General features: G+C 52.5%; 1 protein-coding gene across 1 annotated transcript in view; it reads left to right on the top strand.

Moving 5' to 3' along the window:
• GSN (gelsolin) overlaps positions 1-17,330 on the top strand; it is a 56,971-nt gene that overhangs the window by 10,845 nt on the left and 28,796 nt on the right. The window contains exon 2 of the mRNA XM_060014221.1: positions 1,108-1,196. The gene's annotated coding sequence lies outside the window, so the exon portion shown is untranslated. The remainder of the gene's footprint in view (positions 1-1,107; positions 1,197-17,330) is intronic.

Here is a 17,330-nt window from a genome sequence, read left to right as displayed (position 1 = left end):
AGCATATACCCACTGGTCCTGCTGTTTGCTAGGTCACGTGCCAGCGCTGGAGTTTCAAAGGCAAAACAGTCTAATGGAGCTCACAGTCTGATGGGAGAGAGAGACCCATCACCAGATAGTGATAATACAGTCTTACAATAATAGAGCAATGCTAAGCATAGAGGTGGGGACATGGCATGTAAACAGCTTGGGTCCCCAATCTGCACCAGTACAGGATGAGAAAGATATAATTGTTAGAAAAAGGCTTAGAGATTAATAATCAGAGTAAGCACATACGCTGTTCAAAACCCTAGACATATTTTATCTCATTTAATCCTCATAATGAGCCTATGGGATAGGTTCTAACATAATCCCTCTTTTACAGAGAAGAAAACTGGGACTCAGAAAGATGAAGGAACTTGGTTAAGTTACATATTAGTTAAATGAGGGGCCATTTTTGTCTAACTCCAGGATCTTGAACCACAGCTCTGAAGTTGACCATAAGCTAAATTCAGTCATGCAATGAGGTTACCTTCAATGCTCGTGGGACTTTAGGCTGCATTAATAGAGGCATGATATCTAGAATGACGGAGGTGAGAATTCTGCTTGCCCTGCCCTGGATAGAGCTCGGCTAAATGTTGAATTCTGAGCCTTGTGCCGTCAGTAGGGACCGGGTTCATTTGAAGTAGATCAGGGAAGCAGGGGGAGGGAACCAGACACCTTGATCTCAGGAAGAGCTGGAGGAAGGGGGGTGTACAACTTGCAGAAGACTTGAGGGGCCCAGGGTCATTGTCTTCAAGTCTCTATGGAGACATTGGGAAACCGGGTGGCAGACCTGTTCTGGGTGACCCTAGAGGGTAGAGTTAGGACTAGTGTGTATGAGGCATAGGAAGAGAGATCTTAGCACATCCTTGTGACAAGCCTTTTAACCAGCCAGACTGTCCAACAGAAGGTCTTGCAGCCTTGGCAGGAAGTGAGTGCCCCGTGGCTGGAGGTGTGCAAGTAGGGGCTATGTGACCTTGGTGTGGAGGGGGGGTGGGGATTGGGGACGAGCGGAAGTATCAAATGGGGCTTTGACAAGATGACCTTGAGCCCCTGACCCTGGGAGTCTTGGCCCTTTCTTTACAGGTGGTGCTGATAACGTCCTGTACCGTGCTTCCGCCTTGGTCCTGACACCTCCCAACAGGAGCAACCGTCTTCACCCAGCAGCCTGCAAGGTAGGTAGAGCAGTGCAGACACCCTGGCGTCCTTCTAAACCTAGCCCTGGCTGCCCAGGGGAGTCTGGAGGGGACTGTGGAAGCAGCTGCTGGTCGCCACAAGTGGATTCAAAGGCAGTCGCCGAGGTTTTTCTAGTAAGGCTCAGCGAATGCTTCTGCTCATTACTTCATTTACCCCTCACGGTCCCTTGAGAGGGAGGCCAGACAAGGGTGATCCCGTGGGGAAGAGGCAAGAACTGGGCTGGGTGCCAGGGCTCCTGGGCCCCGAGCCTGGCTGTGCTGCTTGCGTGCTGGGTGACTGTGGGAAAGCGCTTTCCCTCTCAAGGCCTCTGTTAGCGCTTCTGTAAGAGGGTGGACTCCCGTGAGGAGGAGGTGTAGGAATTCTTTGGAGAGGTGAGAAAAGCTGGGGTACGTCTGCGAAGGAGGCTCCAGGCTTGTTGACCATAGGAGGAGTGAGAAGTGTGAGTCATGGGGAAAGTGGATGAGTCATACCCACCTGGGATGGCCGGCAGGGCGGGGCCCGCCTGACTATCAGGTTCACAGGTGACCCGCTGAAGGAGGCTGAGAGGCGGGGGGTGGAGTGCAGAGTCCTCGGCTGGAAGCAGGAGGCCTGGTTCAGGTGCCAGCTCGGGTCTCGGTTTCTCTGCCTATAAAATGGGTGCATTTGTCTCCCCCGCTCACCTAACAAGGTTGCCGTGAGTACTGCACAAGCTCATAGATGCTGACGGGCTTTGTGAGCTGTGGAAAGGGGAAGTATCAGCCCTAGGGGAATACCCCAGCTTCAGTGTCGGAACAGAAAGAAGTGAGTTTGTGATAGCAACCATGCGGAGAGCCTGGAAAACACCCCTCCAGGTCATGACATCACCCTTAGCTGCCAAAAGGAGAAGGGGCTGAATGCCTCAGGGCTGACTCATCCTTGCAGCCCAGCTGGCTTCCGGGGGGTGGGGGTGGGGGGGGTGACACGACAAGCCAACTGCAGTTGGAGCTGTTCCTCTTTCCCCAAGCTTAGATGAAAGGGTCTTCCGATGGTCTCCAGAATGTTGTGTCCTCAAAGCTGGGGATTCCTACAAGGCCTGCTGGGTCCTGAGAGGGGGACTTGTCCAATTGTAGCCGTATCCCGAGGGTTCTAGATAAAGGGGCAGCCCTGAAGCTGCCCAGACAGGAGGGATGGGGGCCGTCTTGGTTCTGATGCTCCTGAGTTTGAGACCGAGCCCTGATAACTCCCAGAGCCGAGGTGCCTCAGAGTGATCCGTCACCAGAAAGAGTTAAGCTGTGTTAATGCTTTCGGCGACAATGACACAGGAACCATCTTCTGCTTTCCCACTTCTGCAGAAGTGAGCACCCACCGAGCGAGTACCTGTCAGCTGAGGGCTTTACGTGTTCACCCCTTCCCTCCTCCATCCCTGTGCTGTACCCTACCTCACGCCCACCTCTGAGGGACCCCGCCGGTGACCTCCTCCTTGTCAAAATCCAGTGGTGTTTCCTCCGCTCTCCATGTCCTACCTCTCTGGAGCCTCGGGTACCTCCTCCTTCTGGAAGCTCTCTCTTCTTTTTGCTTCTGGTGGGCTGCACCGTTCACTTTATCTCCTACTTCTCTGACCTTCCTAATCAGGGCCCTGGTTTTTCTCCTCAAACGTTCAGCAGGATTCTGACTACTTCTTTCTCGAGTTACACGTATAATAACATAGTTACTATATATACGATACTATAGTAACGTAGTTCATTCATTCGTTCATTCATTCATGCCTGCATTCACCTGACAGAAATTTGGGCCCTGGACTGGGTGATGGAGAATCAGCAACGAACGAGATTTTTCCAACCCTCATGGTCTTACCGTCTTGGGTCTTACATACATTGTTCTACACATAACAAATTCATTCTTTCCTCAGCTATGAAGGAAAGGACCAGCGTCATGGGAGCATATGGAATTGGGTGGGTGTGATGGGATCTTGTCTGGACAGATGAGGGAGGCCTTCCTGAAAACCCTCAGACCTGAAGAAGAAGTAGAAGGTGGCTGAGTGGGTAGGGACAGAGCCCCAGGCAGAGGGAACAGCATGAGTGTGGCCTTGAGGAACTCAAAGAAGGGAGCACGACGAGAGAAGGGCCTGGAGACCAGGCAGCACCTTGGTCGTGTGGGCCCTTGGGGACCTTGGTTAGGGTTTGGACTTTTTCCTAGACCCCTGGGGAACCACTGGAAGTTTTAAAGTAGGGGAGAAGTTTGCCCTGATTTCGTTATTAGAACCCTTGAAAGAGAGTCACAAGCCCCACCCTGATGAGCCCCGAGGCTGTAATTTCTGGCTCTTCCACACTGTGGCATCCTGACGCTGTTCGTCAGTAGAAGGCTTGGTGTTGGGCAGCCCTGAAATGTGTACTGGGTAGTATTCTCTGGGCTCCTTGCATTTTTTTCATTGCTGAACTTCTGCACTGGGGAGAGGAGGTGAATCAGACCCTGTCCTGCCCTGGGAGATCCAGACCTGCGGTGGCTATGCCTGGGGCCCTGGGAGCCGCAGAGGGCTTCCCCCTGAGTCAGGCGCGAGGCTGAGAGGATGGGCATTCCAGGCAAGGGAGGTGCCCGTGCAAAGGCTTGGCCCCCTGCTGGAACCTCTGTGCTTGGGGACTAGTGAGCAGAGTGGCTAAAGCAGGAGGGTGGGGTTGAGGTGGGGAGACTGGGAGAGCGCGCGCGCGCGCGCGCGCGCGGGAGAGGCTTCGAACGCAGGGTCCTGATCCTCTGGGTGTCAGGGAGCCGTGGCAGGTCTCGAGCTGAGCAGTGGCTTGAGCAATGGGATTTGAGAACAATCAGCTGTTGGTGGGAGGCAGAGGGGAGGGCGGATCGAAGGGGCAACACTGTGAACTGGTTGGAGAGAATGAGTATCCCTGGGTGAAGCCTTGTCAGTCCCACCCACCTACACACACACAGTCAAATGCTCTGTGCCTCTTTCTGTTCTGTGTCCTGTTGGGTCATTCCCCCGTCGGCTGGCCCTCCTGAGCTGTTTCGCTGGGGTTTGGTTACACCCTGGGCTCCAGAGGCAAGCAGGTCTGAGCATCACTCTGGCTCTGACTTGCTATTTGCCCCTTGACATGTCCTTTAACCCCTTTCAGCCTCAGTTTCCTCATCTGTGAAATGGGGGTGATATTAGGGTTGTTGAGGATTAATGATGGGGAAGTAAAGTCCTAAGCATATGCCTGGTACCTAGTGGTGGCTTGGTTATCTTTATTTCCCTGTTGGTTGGTAATGGCCCAGTCTTTGTCATGATCTGCCCCTTTGGGAGGCCTCCTCTGTGGCCATAAATCTGTAATGTGAACTGGAAACAAGGTGTCCCCAGAAGCCCTGAAGGGAGCCTATAGTGGGATGCCGAGTGGTTTGGAGATGCCTTTACACTTCCCCCACTGGGGTGTGGCACGGGGCTGGGCTCTGAGAGCTGGACCAGGTCTTAGCTGTCTTTTAGCACCAGCACTCAGCACAAGACTGGCCTATCATGGTTCTCATAAATACTAAACAAACAAAAAAAAATTTTTAATTAAAATAAAGTCATAGACCTCAGGCATCCATCTACCAGCACCTTCATCTTATGACTGAGGAATCTGGGGCCCAGAGAGGGATAGTGACTCCTCCAAGGTCACCCAGCCCTTCAGTGGCATGGCTTGGGCCTGTCTCAAGTATTTATTGCAATTCTAATTTTTAAAATACTGACAGGACTTCCCTGGTGGCGCAGTGGTTGAGAATCTGCCTGCTAATGCAGGGGACACGGGTTCGAGCCCTGGTCTGGGAAGATCCCACATGCCGCGGAGCATCTAGGCCCGTAAGCCACAACTACTGAGCCTGTGCGTCTGGAGCCTGCGCTCCGCAACAAGAGAGGCCGCGACAGTGAGAGGCTCGTGCACCGCGATGAAGAGTGGCCCCCGCTTGCCACAACTAGAAAAAGCCCTCGCACAGAAACGAAGACCCAACACAGCCAAACATAAAAAAATAAATTAATTAAAAGAAGGCTCAACATTTAAAAAAAAAAATACTGAAAATTTCAAAGTTCCCAAGTAGACTGGGAAAGGGGTAACAATGTCCCCTAGACAATTCTGGGGAGCATCCTGGCTAGAAGGGCCCCAAGGATATCAAGTGCAACCTCCCAGTTTACATTTGGGGAGACTGAGGCCCAGAGAGAGGTAGTGACTTGCTCAGCGTCCCCAGAGAGCGGGAAGCAGAGGAGCAACCACAAGGCCCATTTCCAATAGCCTGCAGTAGGTGGGTGGGCTCTTCCCCCAGCCCACTGCCTCGTGTTTGAGAAAGTGAATTAAAGCATGAACAGTAGTGTCCTGAGGAAGTTTTGGGTTTTAACTGTGTCAAGGCGAAGGAGCATTTCTGGAACTGTGTGCCTGTGGAGTTGGGCCTGGCACAGCTATTTCAGACTAAGCCGCAGGGCCCTATTTATAGGCCGATGTGATTAGATTGATGTGGTCAGGAGAGGCCCGCCTGTCCTCTGCCCAGCCCAGCTATGGTGGAGGAAGAGGCCCTCAGGGGCGACGCTGACCCATGGGTGAGTAGCAAGGGATCTAGGGTCGTCCCCAAGGCCTGCTTGGAAGAGGAGCTCCGGGGAGGCCTCAGGGGAAGTCCCAGCCCTGACTCCCAGTTCATCCGCCAGCCAGGCCCTCTGCAGAGATGAAACCAGCTCCGAGCCTATTCTCTCCGGGCTTAAAAAATCCTCCACTGCCTCAGACCAGGCCAGGACCCCTAGCAGTCAGGCCGCTCCAGTGTTTACCCACCAGGTCTTAACCCCAGGCATGCCTCGCCAGTGTTTGCATTTTCCAGTGGGGGCACACCTCCGAGCGTTTGCTTTTGCTGTTCCCTCCGCCTGGCATGCTGGTTCCCTGTTCCCCAAAGACAAACCTCCATTCATCCTTCAAGACCCTGCTCGAATGCTCCTTTGTGGTTCAGCAGGCCCTGGGCGCTTCCTGCCTTGTGTTCCTGCTGCCTAGAGCCATTTGGGTGAATACCCAAGTTCATGTGTGTGCCCCACTGGGCCGGGGAGTCCTGAGGCAGGACCTGACACAGGGAAGAAAGGAGAAAATCATGTGTGGTTGAGCCCCTACTGGGCCATTGACCTTACGCGGTTTATGAGACAAGATCAGCATGCCACGCTACGCGGTAGGTATTTTTAAAAGGAGTGAGAGTAGCACTTTGGAGTCAGATAGCCCTGGGTTTGGACTCTGCTCTGTACTTCCTAACTGTGTAACTTTGGGCTGAACCTTTCTGGGTCTCAGTTTCCCCATCTGTAAAATGGGTATGATGCTAGCCATGAGTTTTGGGGAAGCATTGTCAGCAAGACAAAGCTGAGAAGGACTTATCATGTTGCCTGGCCCACGTTGAGCTTCTATGTGCAGGAGCAGGTGTTATTTACTCAGGGGAAACTGAGGTCGGAGCAGGGAAGCGCCTTCTCTAGGGCTCAGTGGTGGAGCGGAAAGACCAAGTCTTGGGGTCCCAGCTTCCAACTCCATCCTGTATTCTCCTCCCCTTCCTCTTTTAACCCCCTGGGCCTATTCTGTTCCCAGATCAGGGGAAGATTTGTTTGGGGATTGTTTTTCCTAAGAAGTTTCCTCTCTGGTGCCCCTGGATGACTCAGAGCCCTGAGTCACCAGGAGGCTGAGGGCCAGGGAGGAGTGGGGCGGGAGGAGGAGGGAAGGAGAGAAGGAACCAGGAAGCGGCCCCAATTCCAGCCCAGGCCCTCCCACTGCTTGATGGACTAGATCTGGCAAGTCCCCAGTGCTGCCTGGCCTCAGTTTCCCCAAGTGCGAGAGGAGATGTTGGGCTTTGATGAGCGTTTCCCAGTCCAGGTTGAGCCTCATCACCCCAGGTTCCCAGGCCCCACCCCGAGCTATAGACAGACGCTGGGCGTGGGGTTTTCAGGAGCTCCCCAGGTAACTCTGCTGCACACCTGGTCTGTAGAGGTGTTTGGGAACCATGTGGCTCATGGCTGCTTTCCCCTGGGCCTCAGAGGGGCTGCTCAGCCTCTGCTTGACCGTCAGCACGAACTCACGGAGAGCACTTTTCTTGCCGAATGCCTTGGCGGAATGGTGCCCGGGAAGCGCATGGGCTTTAAAAAACCAAAACCAAAACCAGCTTTATTGCAGTATAACTTATGTAAATTGCTGGAGTAAGTTTACATATAATTTACATACATATAATTCACTGGTTTTAATTAATTCAGTAATTTTTAGTAAATTACATGAGGGATGCCAGTGTCACCACAATCCAGTTTGAGAACATTTTTATCACCCCTCATCACCCCTAAAAGGTGCCTGTGCCTGCTGGCCAGCACTCTGCACACCCACCTCCTAGCCCACCACTAATCTACTTTCTGTCCCTCTGGATGCCCAGACCTGTGTGCAACTCCCAGCTTCACCCTTTCTGGCTGTGTGACCTCCTGCAGGTTATCGCCCCTCCCTGAGCCTTGGATTTCTCTCCCGTAGGGGAGGAGGCATCGCCTCCTTGTAGCTCTTTGGTCGAATTGGACTAACGTGATAGAGTGTCTGATGCACAGTAGGGGCTGGGGTCGAGCGAGCCTGGTAGGCAGCACACAGGATGTGGTACGGATACGTGGGCACAGTTGTAACAATACGGCAAACATCTGATAGACTCACTGTGTGTCAGGCACTGGGCTAAGCCCTGTAATTGCTATATCTCCTTCAATCCCCACGACAAGACTTCCTAGGTAAATGTCAATATCATTTCCATTTTATAGCCAAAGAAACTGAGGCACTGAGAAGGGGAGTAACTTTTGCAAGGTCGTGTAGGTAACGGTTGATAGTACTAGGAGTCAGTCCCAGAGCCTGTCCTCCTTGACCTTCACACAACAGATGGGAATCATGGAGCAAGGGACACAGTGTGTGAACCCAGGGCAAGGTTTATGGCATACACTTCCAAGGGACAGGGCCTGCGACAGGGGACGTGGGATTCAAAAGATGATAGATGGCACAGATCTTCCTTAACTTAAAATGGGGTTACGTTCCAATAAGTTGAAAATATCTTAAGTCACAATGCATTTAATACGCCTAACCTACCTTGCCTTCACATGTCATAGCTTAGCCTAGCCTACCTTAAATGTGCTCAGAACACTTACATTAGCCTACACTTGGGCAAAATCTAACACAAAGCCTACTTTATAATAAAGTGTTGATTATCTCATGTAGTTTGTTGAATACTGTCCTGACGGTGAAAAAACAGGATGGTTGTCTGGGTGCAGAATCGTTATGAGTGTACCAGTTGTTTCCTCTGGTGATCGCGTGGCTGTCTGGGAGCGGCCGCAGCCCAGCATCACAACAGAGAATAGTACAGCATATCGCTAGCCCAGGAAAGATCAAAATTCAAAATTGAAAGCACTTTTTTTTTTAAAAGTCTTTATTGAATTTGTTACAATATTGCTTCTGTTTTATGTTTTGGTTTTTTGGCCATGAGGCATGTGGGATCTTAGTCCCCCTACCAGGTTTCTAGGGAATGTGTATTGCTTTTGCACAGTCGTAAAGTCCCCAAATCCTAAGTTGGACCATCACAAGTCAGGGACCGTCTATACAGAGTACATCACACAGCAGAAGTGACATGGTGCATGGTGTGTGATCCAAGCTGTAAGTGACATGGGACGCAGCACGTGGACCGTGCACCAGGGTACACAGGCAGGACAAGGTATGAGGAACACAGGGTCTGGTATGGGACACAGAGAACACGGTGTGTGGGACGCTGGGCGTGGTTCAAAGTATATGACGCAAGAACAAGGTCCCCAGGGTATAGGGTTTGATGTACGGCAGCGGGGCACAGAGGGTCCTTTTTTCATGTCAGTGCCTGGGGCCCCAGCATGTGGCAGCAGGAGCCAATTTTCTCCTCTCACAAAGGCCTGTCTGGTTTGTCTCCTCCTCTCTGCCTCTTTGGATGCCAAAGAGTGGGAGTGTCCCAGAGAACTGGAGCTCAGAAACCCCCCCACCAGCTCAGACAGGGGTCAAGGCTTGGGGCCAAGTTCATGGCTCAGGAAGAGCCTGCCAGGCCCCCAAGTCCCCTCTGTCAGAAGCAGCTGTGAGGCCCTGTTGGCTGGGCCGGAGCCGGGTAATTTTCCTCTAAGCCGTCCTCCCTCCTGCTTCCCTCCCTGGCTGCCACTGTGGCTGTGAGCGCATCTTAGTTGCGGGGCTTAAGGGAGAGAGAGCCCCTACGGCTGCTGGGGCAGAGGAGCCCATCCCTACCAACTGCTGTCAGAGTGGGGGAAACGGAGGTGCAGGTGCTGCGGGGAGGCTGTGGCTCCCGCGCTAGCATTGCCCAAGCCCTCCTGGCACCTGACGCTCACTCCCTTACCTTGTCTCATCTGCACAAGGCCTCCAATAGCCTGATGAGGAGACCGAAGCTCAGAGAGGCAAAGAGCTTGCCTGAGGTCATGCAGTCAGAGCCACAGCTGAGGCTAGACCCCCCCCCCCCACCACCCACCGCAGCTCTCCGGGAGGCAGGAAGTATAGAGGCAAGAGGTGTCGCACAGGGTGTCGGGGGGAAGGTGGAGGGGGTTGTCAGTGGGTGATGAGGCTGCAAGAGCGTGTAGGTACCAGATCCCACAGGGCCTTAAAACCCAAGCTGAGGAGTCCTGACTTCTTTCAGTTTGCACTGGGGTCCGTGGAAGGGTCTTGAGCAGGGAATGATGGGATCCCTGTGGATAAAGGGAGAGTCGAAGGCACTGAGGAAGCTGGTGCAGTGGTTCCAGAGAAAAGATGGGAACCCTGAACCAGGACAGTGTCTGGGAGGCGGGAGAGGGACGTGAGTGTAAATGGGGAGTATGTGGGGTTGAGCGTCTCTGCTCTGGCCTCAGCCCTTGTGTATGGCCTGGTGGGATGACTCTGGAGTGTCCCAGAGGGTTCTGGAAGCCCTCAGAGGGCTTGATGATGCGGGTCATTGGGCAGGTGCCTGGATGGAGGTGAGGCTGGGAGAACATCTGGGGAAAGGAGACAGCACCTGTTCCAGAGCCCTGTCATGTGCTAGGCACTGTGCTTTGTGGACTGGATCTCATTCATTTCTTCCAGCTGGTTACGATTATTCACTGAGCTGGGAAAGGAACAAAAGGGTTCCAGTACTATACCTCTGTTTGTGTTTAAGAGGGGAAAGTACGTTTTAAAAAGCCTTATTAAAATTAAAGCGATTAGTAAGGATAAAAAATATCTTTGAATCTCTGGTAGTTCTATTGTAGTTAAAAGTTTGAGATAAATTGCAGAGAATTTCTAATCATGCTATAGCATTTGGAGTTTTTCCATAACTGATTTTTACTAGTGTCAAGTTCCAGCAAGCCTGTGAGATAGTCTGGCTTTTCTATACCCAGGGACACAGGTTCAGAGAGCTTGAGTCACTTGCAGGGTCACCTAGGTAGTAAGAGACAGGGCTGGGATCGGGCAGTGACTCCAGAGCCCTTGTGCCTTGGGGTGGGAGGAGACCAGAGGAGAGGGGAGGGCATCATAACGAGGTTTGTGGATGGGGTGGGAGGCAAGGGGGACTCTTGAAGTGCTGGATTGAGGCCCCCTCCTAAGAAGCCTTCCTATCCTTGGCACCAGCCATCCCTCCAGGTCTCTGGGCCTTGGCTGGGACCCTCCAGTCCTACCCTGCTTTGGATGCAAGGATGCAGAGATAGAAGTCAAGGGTGGGTATGGGGGCCAGTGGGCTGTTGGTTTCCGGGGCCTGGACACATGCCGGGCGCTTGTCTTTGGGTGTTGCAGTTACTGAGTGCTTGCTGTGTGCTAATAAGCACAGTGCTGGGAGCTCCTTCAACCCTCCTCCCAGATGACCCCCAGGGTAGGACTCATCACCGCATTTTATAGAGGAGGAAATTGAAACACTGCAGAAGGGCCATTGGCCCAAGTCCCCCCCCCCCCGAGGTAGGGATTTGGGCTCTGTCCAAACTCAGCCTGGATATTATCTTGTCTTCCCTTGGATGGAAGGTTGTGCAACCCTCACCCTACTGGTCATTCTTGGTATCCCGAGCTCACCTAAGCTCTGCTCCTGGATTCTGCTCCTGAATTCTGGACTCTCTCCTCTGTCCTGAACCTGCCCCCTTTGTGTTTCTTGGAAGTTCTGCCTGCAAGGTACAAACTGACACCCAGAAGATGGGCTCCTGTTTACAGGAGGTCTTGGCTGTCACTGGCTGTGCAAAGCTTGGGGACAGAGAAAGGCTTCACTTGGAGCCTGCAGCAGGAGGGATATGTCACCGTTTTCTGAGGTCCTGTCATTATTGCTCCCATCATGGTGATTATTGGCCTAGGGAGCTGGGTCCTGCTGAAGGATGAACTTGATCCCCAGACAGACAGTGGGGGACCTTGACCAGATGCTCAAACATTGTTTGCCTTTTGCTGTTTCTTTCAGAATCTTAAAGTCCCAGGGCCTGAAGTGTCCTTAGAAATGGGCTGGTTTGCTCATCATCTGAGTCCCCTTGGCTGGGTTACCACTGGGCCACTCATTATCTCTCTGGAAGAGGGGGAAGGAAACCGGCGTTTTTGAACTGTCTTATGCCAGGCATGGTCCTAGGATCTTCCACATTTATGGTCTCATTCAGTGCTCTCCACTCACCTTTGAGAAAAACATTTTAACCCTGATTTTATACATAAGGAACTTGAGTGTCAGAGAGAGAGAGAGAGAGAGAGAGAGAGAGAGAGATTGAGAGAGAGAGAGAGAGAGAGAGAGAGAGAGAGAGAGAGAGAGAGACGCTTCCTAGCCCCCAGCAAACAACCACCACAGCTTCCTCTATATGTGCATACGCTAGGCCAAGCACTGTGCTAAGCCCCAAATGTATTTTTACCTTACGACATTCTCACAGCAACTCTGGGAAGAAGCAATTCTAATCCCCATTTTACAGATGAGGAAACTGAGGCTCAGAGAGCAGAAGCCACAGAGCTAGAAGTGGTAGGTCGGGATTTATACACAGCTTTTCCTGTTGGGAGCTCTTTCCACAATCATGCACATTGTTTTTCTCTCTGTTGGAAAGCCTTTCCTCTGTGGAGCAGGGAGCTGCCTCCTGTGGCCTTTGTTGCTTCTGGCTCTGGTTTGGGCCCCGTAGGCCCTGCTGCCCCAGGAGGCTGGCGCGCGGAGACTGTGTTCCCACCTTCTACTGGTCCTGCACCGCAGTGCCCGTAGTTGGGCCTCACTGTCCTGCTGCTGATAGTGTTTGTGCCTGGACTCCCCTATCGGTGGGCTGTGGGGTGCCAGAGGGGCTACGATACAGCTGTTTGCAGCTCCAGCTGCTGGCCTGCCAAGCCTCCCAGGGCCACTGCCTCCCCAGAGAAGGGGACACCGACTTCAAAGTGGACCCTGGCATGGAGGGCACGGACTCACACCCATGGCCAGATCTGGCTGCTTCCAGGGCACAGGATCAGGAAGTGGCGGGGTTAGTCCCTCTCTGAATGTCCTGCCCTGGCTCTCAGCACTAGGTGGGGTTGCCTCCGAAGCTGGGGAAGAGCCAGTGGCTTTGGTCCCAGGAATAGTCAGCCTCTTGGAGTCCCACTGGCCATCTCCCCGCCAGCTGTCCACACCCAGGGTAGACTGGGCCAGGGCAGAGGTCCAGCTGGCCCTTACAGGGCGCCTTGTCATGTCATGGGCTCAGGCCTTACCTCTGGCCCAGTAATGGAGACCTGGGTTCTAGGTCTGCTCTGCCAGGTACTTGCTATGTGATTCTCAGAAGTTACACTCTTGTTCTTGGTGTCATAGTCTACAAAGAGAGGATGGACTAGTGAGCGTTGCTACAGATAAGTCCTACTCTGTGCAATGCACTCCAACAGTCTCACTGCTGAGCTCCCAACTGTCCTGCAACTGGGCACTACTATCCCTTTTTACAGATGAGTGACCCAACGCTCAGAGAGGGAAAGCAACTTGCTCCAGGTTCCACAGCCCAGACCTGAACTCAAGAATCTCCTGTGAAGTCTGTAACCTTCCTCCAGCACCACCACGCTGCTCTCACGTGGCACATGCTGAACAGAGGCCTCTGTGCAAAGAAAGCAGTTCAAAAAATGGGCACTAACTTTTGGGAAGCTTCTACTGTGTGTCGGGCCCTGGGCCTCCTCACTGCTCTGTGAGCTGGGTATCATTCTCCCCATTTTATAGATAAGGAAACTGAGGCCCTGATCACAGGAGCTGAGTCTCCCAGATTCTAAAACGTGTTCTTTCAAGTCCCCAGGGCTCCCCAGACCTCACAGAGGCCCTGTCTGCTTTCACTGGGTTTTATAACTGCCTTCTCTGTTTACTGCCTGTTGTCCCATTTAGCAAAACCAGAGGGGTGGGTATTCCCAGGAGGACCCAGAGCCCAGCAGTGACCCAGAAAGCAAGCAAGCTCTGAGAGAAGACTTTCCATGAGTAGCCAGCTGCCTGGGAATCAAGAACAACAGTGTTTGGGGTGAAGAAAAAAGAACAGGGTGGTGTCTTCCAGGGCCAGCCAAGGCCTTTTGTACATCGAGGCCGGGGGCGGAGGGTGAGGCTGCCTGCTCCCATCTCTGGTAGCTGCCTTGGGAGGTCCAGGGAGACACGGAGGCTAGCCTAAGGTCACAGAGGAGCAGGGCCAGAGCTGGTGGTGGGGGTCCTGGATCCAACTACAGGGGAGAGATGTGGGCTGATGCTGAAAACCACCTACTGTGTGTAGCACTAGGCGGGAGCCTGGAACACCCAAGATCAGAGGTCAAGGGGATCTCTGAGGTCCAGAGAAGGGCAGGGACTAGGGTGTACTCACGTAGCGAGTGGTGGCAGAGCCGGGCTGCCTCTCAAGTACAGGAGACCGTGCCTGTCCTGTGTGCCCGTGAGTGGCACAGAGTGTAGGTACCACAGTCCATCTTCCACCCAGTGGCTGCAGCCTGGGGACCTTCCTAGGACAAGCCTCTGTCCTGGGTGCTCACAGGTGCAGGTGCAGGGCTGGAGGGCTGCGACCTCTTCAGCCTGGGACGCGTGGTAGGGACGGCCACCCCACGGAGTTCGGGCTGCCAGGCTTGGCTCGGGCTTGACTGAGTCCGCGCCTGCAACCCTTTACCTGTAAACGGTACTGTTTCTCCCTTCCTGCCCAGGTGGGATGGTGCTGCGAGGCCCTGCTTGATCCCCAGATAGAGCTTGGGCACTGGAGCCAGCCAGCCTTGTGTCTGAATCTCAGCAGTGCCTCTTTCTAGCTGAATGACCCCAAGCAAGTGACTGAAACTCCCTGAATCTCCGTTTCCTGGTCTATAAAATGAGAAATTTAATACCTCTCCCCTGGTTGCTGTGAGGAGACTCAGAATCAGACACCGCCCATCCCTTCCTCCCTCTCTTCTCCCAGAGATGTCTGGATCCAGAGGTGAGGTGGCATGCTGCCATCGGTGACCGCCGTGCCCCCTTGTGTAGTTCAGGGGCCCTGCACCGTCTCATTCAGAAGGACCTGTAGAGGCAACCTGGACCAGTGCTCCCATTTTACAGATGGAAACCCTGAGGCTTAGAGACGTGTCGGTTCTGGATATGGTTGTAGAGCCAGTATCTGGGAATGCTGGGCTAGGAATGAGGCTTAGAGTCAGAGCATCAGGGCCTACCCCATCTTTTGGGTATCTGGACCTTGAGGCCCAGAAAGGGACAGTGATTTGCCCAAAGTCCCCCAGGAAGTCAGTGGCAGAGGGAAGCCTAGCACTGGGTGGGGACTCTTCCTTTCTACCTAGAAGTTTTTCTTTTGCATTTAAGTCCCCCCACTGACCCCTGCCCCCACCCTCGCCCTGAACTCATCCTCTTCCAGGCAGGGAGCAGCATAAGACCATGTCCCCATCACAGTCTGCACACATCACTGCCCTGTAGTGAGAGTTTCTAGGCCATGGGCTCCCCGAGGGCAGGAGCCAGGGCCCGTTCACCAGGTCTCTAGCGCTGAGGACCCAGGCTCCAGAGCTACGTGGCAGGCAAAGCTGCAGGGCCTTTGTGATCATTAACCAGGGGCCAGTGACCCTGGGCTAGTGGTCAGTGACCCCTGGCACCAAGGCCAAGCCACAGCAGCCCTCTGTTAATCACCAACTGAGCAGAAAGGACGGCTCAGCTGGGCCAGATGCCGACTCAGGGTCATTCGGGGGACAGGGATGACAAGGAAATTTCTTCCTCCTGCTTGTTTGGATTTTCCAAATTGTCTAATGAGCAGGTATCATTCTCTATTTTAAAGGTATTATTTCTACATCAGTCCTTTTTTTTTTTTCTCGGCCATGCCACGTGGCATACAGGATCTTGGTTCCCTGACCAGGGATGGAATCCGTGCCCCCTGCAGTGGAAGCGCAGAGTCTTAACCACTGGACTACTGAGGAAGTCCCCGTAGATCAGTCTTTTATAAAAAAAAAAAAAAAACACCCAAAAAACCAAAAAAAACTTCATTGGATAAATACTTGTAAATAGTTTCAATCCCTAGAGCACATTAAAAAAAATTTTCACACAAATATATTGAGGTATAATTTAGATACCAGAACAATTCACCCATGGTAAGCAGACGGGACTGTGATTTTTAGTACATTTTTCAGTTGTGTAATCGTCACCATAATCCAGAGTTAGAATGTTTTCATCACCCTAAGATGTTCCCTTGTGCCAATGGCAGCGATGTGGGTGCTTAACCCCAACCTCTTATCCCTTTCAAACAAACTGGCTTGACGGTTTGGTGTTTACCCTCCCTGATTTTTTTAAGGATGTATACAAAAACAGACACCCTCATAAAACAGAGGAGAGGAGTCACATTATAGTCATTGTACAATTCGCTTTTTGCACTTGGAGCTCTCTCCGTGCTTATTGAGCACCTACTATGTGCCAGGGACGGTCCGCACTAGCTTATTCTTTTTTCACAGCTGCAGAGTGGTCTGTTGTATGGCGGCTCCATAATTTGTTTAACCGGGACACTTGGGTCCTTTCCAGTTTTCTTCAAACAATGCTTCAGTGAACATCCTTGCACGTATATTTCCACGTTCCTCTGCAAGTGATACTGAAGGAAATGGCACTGTTGTTGCAATATGTGTTTCGAATTTGTGGTCATAAATTGCTCTCTAGAGAGGGGAGACTGGTTTATACTTCCATCAAGAGCATATGAGAACTGTGGGGTTTTTATAACCCTCGAAATGCCTAAGGAGAGGGAAGAGCTCTCTGAATTTAGGCCAGAGCTGATTCACTGCAGGCTCTACAGGCCCAGGACTAGACATAGGGCTTCAAGAACTCGGGCATCTCTCTGTGGTTCCCCACAGACACTGGGATAAAATTCAGACTCTTCAGTGTGACACACAGGCCCCTGTGACCCCTGCCACCCTCCTCCAGCCTCATCTCTTCTTGCTCCTGTGTTTGAGACAGGACCCCTCCTTAGTCACTGCATGTGGCCTGCATTTGCCCTTTGCCCATGCTGTTCCCTCCTCAGAATGCCTCTTCTTCTCAACCTCCCTCCTCCCTGTCCTTCAAGGCCCAGGTCACAAGTCCCTTTGTCCATGAAGCTTTCTTATAATCCCTGCAGTCTGATTTGTCTTCTCCGTGTGTGTGTTCATTTAGCCCTTTATCTGACCCACAGTCCATCTTAAATGGGAGGAAGTTGTGTGTGATGGAAGGCAAACTTCAGCCTGATTAGATACAAACTGGGCTCCAGGAGGAGCTGGTGTGGATGACTAAAGCTCGTGGGGAAGGGGGATAGGAACTCCCATTTACTAATTGTCAGACCAGGCCATTTTCACACAGAGAGACTGGTTTAATTCTCAGCAACCACTTTATACCCATTTACTAGATGAGAAGACTGAGGCAGAGAAGAAGAAAGTAACTTACACACAGTGGACGTGGGAATCAAACCCAGGTCTCCAGCTTCTGCATTCTCTTCCCTGTCACTGCATTCCCTGTTATTGGGAAAGGAGGAGATTTGGGATGCAAAGGGAACTTGGAAATAGAGAAGCTGGGCCCGGCAGAGTAGTGAGAGGGAGAAGAGAGGGGCTGGAGAAGGTGGGAAGCAGGCCTGGGTGAATTCGAATAGCACTTCTAACCCAGTGACTGACTGTAAGCCTCCAGTGGGAGAGTGAGAGATGGGAAGGGAGCCTGGGAGAAGGGCAAGAGGCTTGAATCCTTGACTTCCCCAGGGAGAGCCAATAGGACCTAAAACTGAAAAAAACAAGAACAAAACCAAAACTAACACCCCCCCCAAA

Source organism: Delphinus delphis, chromosome 6, assembly GCF_949987515.2.
Source record: "Delphinus delphis chromosome 6, mDelDel1.2, whole genome shotgun sequence".
Lineage (NCBI taxonomy): Eukaryota > Metazoa > Chordata > Mammalia > Artiodactyla > Delphinidae > Delphinus > Delphinus delphis.
This window is presented reverse-complemented; position numbering and strand designations above follow the sequence as displayed.